At 43.0% G+C, this 5,724-nt stretch overlaps 1 non-coding gene across 1 annotated transcript; it reads right to left on the reverse strand.

Annotated features, from left to right (window-relative positions):
• Positions 1-5,346: 5,346 nt before the first annotated feature.
• LOC145522085 (U6 spliceosomal RNA) lies at positions 5,347-5,451 on the reverse strand. The gene has a single exon (XR_014065902.1). It is a non-coding gene; the product is annotated as a U6 spliceosomal RNA (small nuclear RNA).
• Between the last annotated feature and the right edge of the window lie 273 nt (positions 5,452-5,724).

A 5,724-nucleotide genomic window follows, 5' to 3' on the forward strand; every position in this document is an offset into this window, starting at 1 on the left:
ACCTGCCCTTCCCTGATGGCTCAGACAGTAAAGAATCCACCTGCAATGCGGGAGACTTGGGTTTGATCCCTGGGTTGGGAAGATCCCCTGGAAGAGAATGGCTACCCACTCCATTATTCGACCTGGACAATTCCGTGGACAGAGGAGCCTGGCAGGCTACAGTCCATGGGGTCGCAAAGAGTAGGACATGATGAACAACTTTCACTTTGCCTGCCCTTAGAAAGAGGAAGTTTTCCATTTTGTACCACTTGACTTTCAGCCCCACCTTTCCCCTGAAAGTGTTACTAGCTCAGTCATAACCAACTCTGTGTGATCCCATGGGCTGTAGCCTGCCAGGCTCCTCTGTCCATTAGATTTTCCAAGCAAGAATACTGGAGTGAGTTGCCATTTCCTTCTCCAGGGGATATTCCTGATCCAGGGATCCAACCCAGGTCTCCCACATTGCAGGCATATTCTTTACCTTCTGAACCAAAGATGTATGTAGTTTTTCCCCTGGCAATAACAACTGACATTAATCTTGTGTGCAAAGTTTTGTGGCTCTCAAAATCAGCACTATTTATTTCGAATTCCTAGCCACAGCTTGAACTGGACTGAAAGGATATTGACGGGAATGAAATTTGAGGGATTGTGGTTTGGAAGGATGTATTGTTCTAGCTAAGAAAAGAAATGAAATTTTCTCTTGTGATTTGGTGTGTTTTTTGCGCCCAGTGAGTACTGACCCTTGTGATTCCCTTCCACCAGTTAGGGGGCGCCAGGGAGCACTCACCTGTGTTCTGGTTCCTGCGACCCCCTTCACTCAGCCAGGTGTCTTTTGGCTGTGACAAACAAAAGACAGGGAAGGTAACTTGGTTTAAGTCATCTCTCTCAGATGGCACTATGACTCCACTGACTCTCATTTTTAGGTCTAAGAGTGCATTCTAATTTTAGAAGGTAAATGAAAAATCTTGTCCATGTCTGGGAGTATTATTTATTTGCATAGGACAGACGGGCCTCACCCAGTTTCCTGAACTGTCCCCAGTTTGACTCATCTTCCCAGTAATGCCCAATTATTCCATCAAGGCTGAAACACAGAGGCAAATTGTGTGATCATAAAATAATTATATATATTTATGTATATATATATATATACGTGTATATATGTATATATACATATATATGTATATATATATATATATATCTTTGGATGCAGAGTTCTAAATTTCTTTAATTTTTCCACCACATTGATAAAGGATGGTCTGAACTACATACAACCTCTCCTTGGTAGCTCCCTACTATTGTTCTTTTTAAAGGAATTTTAGCCATGCTACTCTTAAAGCTGGATTCCCAGATTGCTTTGGCTCTTTCCATTTTTTCAGGTAAATGAGTCACTGATTAAGGGCTCTATATTAAGTTGACAAGCCCTTTCACTTGGACAAATACTTGAGCTTCAGTGTAAAACCCACCTTGAATCAATACCGGAAGATGCCTGTTTCAGGGTTTCAAGTGTTTGGTTAAAGCTGCCTCCATCCAATGAGTCAACTAAACTAGCTTTATTTCTTAAGATATTTCAGTGTGCTGATTTACTCAACGGGTTGTATTTCCTGAGGATGTGATTCATTCATACCCAGCAGAGGGAGAAAAAACATTTGAAAGCCCACTTAAGGAGGGGTGGATAAAACTATTCTTTTTGGCAAACTGTCCTTTACAGTATAATGTGGATGTTTCTGGCATTTCTCTTTGGGGAAAGAGTTTGAGATGAGGTTTTTGAGGCTGCAAATGGGAATATGAGGACAGCTTGTGGGGCCAGCCTGCGTCTCTGAGAAAGGAGGGATTTTCTGTTCAGTGAAGAGAGGCAAGCAGGCTCTTTTTGGAGCTGGACACATGTATTTCCTGACCATGAGGAATCACAGCTAAAGCCACATTTCTGTACCTTGATCCAAGGCTGCCCATGGAGGTCTGATAAATCAGGGAAGGGGGCCAGCTCTGGGTATGGATGCTCTGCTAAGGCAGGTCTTTTATAATGAGGACCTTCAGGTGGTCGCCCTGAGCACTGTGACTCTTCAGCTTCCGTGAAGACCAAGGATTTCCCTGTGTGGAAGGCACTGCCAAGACCTTTCCAGCTAAGACACAAGTGTTCCCTCAGGAGCTGCTTCCTGCCCCCTCCCTGGCTGCCTTTTGTAACACCTTCCTGGCCCCCCAGCCCCTCTGGGATCCTACCCTTCTCCTCTGAACTGCAGAGTTCTTGCTCATCATACGTAAGTGGTTCCTAGTTACTGTGCTAATTAAAAGAAACTGCCTTCTCATGGCAGAGGAATGAGATTTTTTTGTTGAGGTTTCCACAGAAGTTTATTGTTCATTATTATTACCACATTTTGATGAAGTTGATTCACATATTTAAAACACTAAATATTTAAAAGGTATTGTCACTTTAAATGACTGACACTTTACTAGCAAACTTATGAGCATCTACATCACTGAAATTCTTTCCTCTTACTTTTAAAAAAATAATGCTCATTACTGAACTGAACTTGGATCTGCTTACCTGATGCCCAGCAAGGCCGATCTACTGACTTGAGTTATGGTGAAGGAAAGTATTGTGGTTATTTTTAGTGTACCAAACAAAGAGAACAGACAGCTTGTGCTCCAAAGATCTGAACTTTCTGATGACTTTCAGGGTAGGGTTTTTAAAGGCAACATTTGGGGTGAGGGCTGCAGGAGCATGACTTTCTTCTGATTGGTTGGTGTTGAGATAACAGGGTGATGTTTTGGGGGCATTTTAAGCATCACGCTTCTGGTTCCACCCAATCTGGAGTCTACATTCTTGTGGTCAGCATGTAGTCACCATCTTCCTCCTGTCTGAGGGTCTTAGTTCCTGCAAAAGAACTCAAAGATATGTATCAGATTGTTATATATCCCTTGAGGAGGAACTCGGACTCTGTTTTGTCACCGAGCTATTGTTTCTTGACTTTGGAGTTCCTTTGTTTTTGCATTCCCTCACTTCGCTAATTAGTAACTGCTTGAATCTGCTCTTCGGAACTAAGGGAAGGTCTAGGAGACTAAAGCCTTTTTCTATAAACAAGAAACAAGGGACACAGAGGAGCTTTTGTACTCAGGAGGGCTCCTCAGGGTCCTGCTCGGTTTCAGTCCCTCCTTTTCTTTGATATTCCTCCATCATGGGGGTAACATGGGTGGGGCAAGAAAGAGAATAACCTTTTGGATAGAGAGGTTAATTGTGAATTCGACAGGGGAATTCAGTTTAATGGGGACTTAGTTTCACACTCATGACCTAGTAGAAGCAATTTTCCTTCTTGGTAAAGCCTATGGGATGGTGCCTTCTCTGGGTGAAAGAATTAGAGAAAATTTTCTCCTGCAAGCAGCATAGCCCCATGGGCAATGGGCTTTCCACCCAAAGGTTTCTGCAGGCAATGAAAAATCAGTCTGCGTTGCAATCATCGAGCTTGGGGCCTGTCTTGGGAGCTGTGTGGGGCCTCTGTAATTCAGTCCCTCCCTCCTTGGGTGACTTTGATCTGAGCACATTGCTTTTGTCATCAGTCTGCTTCCTATCACCCACTGGTGGACACTAATTAGCATGGCTGCAAGTATCTGCTTGTGCATCTGCCAGCCTTGAGTAGTGTTGACCTTGTTAGGAACTCGGTTTCAGAATCTCAAAGGACATTATCTATGGTGACTGTAGCCTGAAAACAAGTAATAAAAAACAAACAAACAAACAAAAAAACAAGGTCGCTCAGTCGTGTCCGACTCTTTGCGACCCCGTGGACTGTATAGTCTATGGAACTCTCCAGGCCAGAATACTGGAGTGGGGAGCCTTTCGCTTCTCCAGGGAATCTTCCCAACCCAGGGATCGAACCCAGGTCTCCCACACTGCAGGCAGATTCTTTACCAGCTGAGCCCCAAGGGAAGCCCAAGAATACTGGAGTTGGTAGCCTATCCCTTCTCCAGTGGATCTTCCCGACCCAGGAATCAAACCAGGGTCTCCTGCATTGCAGGCAGATTCTTTACCAACTGAGCCATCAGGGAAGCCCAACAAGGAATAAACAACTATTTAATTCATGAAGTAGTCAGTTTTCTTAAATACTATTCATAACTGTAGGCAAGTGCATTTCAGTTCCAGGGTGGGACATGCAAAACACTGTCCTACCTTTTGGGAAATTCTTCTTTTAGGAGATATTACTTAATAATTATATTGATGCTGCTGCTACTGCTAATAATGATAAAAGCAGGTTCTTACTCAGTTCTTACTCTGGGCTATCAACTTTAGAAAACTCTCATGACATCCTAGGTTTCTCATTGTACAGAGATGGAAATTCAGAGAAGGTAAGTGGTAAATAAGGAGCAGCCAGTCTTATCCCAGGTTGGAAGAAGTCTCTGTGAGCTACTGACACCTCCCTTCCATTCCAGGCTGTATTCAGTCTGGAACCCAGCAGCCTGGGATTGCTTGGAAGTGCTCATTTGTTCTTGGTGGTGGTGGTTTAGTCACTAAGTTGTGTCACACTCTTGGACTCACTAGGTTCATCTGTCCATAGGATTCTCCAGGCAAGAATACTGGAGTGGGTTGCCATTTCCTTCTCCAGGGGATCTTCCCGACCCAGTGATCAAACCCACATCTTCTGAAACAGCAGGCAGATTCTTTACTGCTGAGTCACCAGGGAAGCTGAATTTTTTCTTTCTGAATGTTATCAACCCAGTCACCAGTTCTAATCACTTTGAGAGCAGAAGGACAGAACCTTCTACTTCTTTGCCTCCCAAAATACCTATTGTGGTCTCTTATAGACTTATGGGTGGTTGAACAACTGCTTGCTAAATGGGCAATCCTGGGTTTGATACAGTCAGGAGGAAATAAAAAAGTTCCCATGAGGTAGAAATCTGCCTGTTAAAGTGTCTGAGTCTATTCAGTGGAATATTTGCTGTTTTTTCCCCCCATAGCAACTGTGAACACATTTCTTGTTTATGGCCACCACTTCTATTTTTAAGCACTTCACAAGGTCCTCATGGTTGCTGAAGATAGCTCCACATTTCTGCTTTTTAAAAATATTTTTATTTTATTTAAGTATAGTTGATTTATTGATACAATGTTGTATTAGTTTCAGGTGTACAGCGCAGTGATTCATTTATACATACATATGTGTGTGAATATATATATATGTGTGTGTGTGCGTATGTATATATATTTCAGATTCTTTTCCTTATAGATTATTACACTATTTTGATTATAGTTCTCTGTGCTATACAGTAGGTCCTTGTTGGTTATCTACTTTATATATAGTAGCGCGTATATGTTAATCCCAACCTCATACTTTATTCTTTCTCCTCCCCCACCTTTGTCCTTGGTAACCATAAGTTTGTTTTAAAAATATGGAACGTTTCATGAATTTGTATGTCATCCTTGGGCAGGGGCCATACTGATCTTCTCTGTTCAGTTCAGTTCAGTTCAGTCGCTCAGTCGTGTCTGACTCTTTGCGACCCCATGGACTGCAGCACCCCAGGCCTCCCTGTCCATCACCAACTCCCAGAGTTTACTCAAACTCAAGTCCATTGAGTCGGTGACACCATCCAACCATCTCATCCTCTGTCGTCCCCTTCTCCTCCTGCCTTCAATCTTTTCCAGGATCATGGTATTTTCAAATGAGTCAGATCTCTGTATTGTTCCAATTTTCATATATATGCTGCCAAAGCAAGCACCACCCTTCTGCTTTAACTGTACTTAAATCTTCCTCGGTCTGCACC

Source organism: Giraffa tippelskirchi, chromosome 9 (genome assembly GCF_054371585.1).
Source record: "Giraffa tippelskirchi isolate mGirTip1 chromosome 9, T2T-mGirTip1v1.2.pri, whole genome shotgun sequence".
Taxonomy (NCBI): Eukaryota; Metazoa; Chordata; class Mammalia; order Artiodactyla; family Giraffidae; genus Giraffa; species Giraffa tippelskirchi.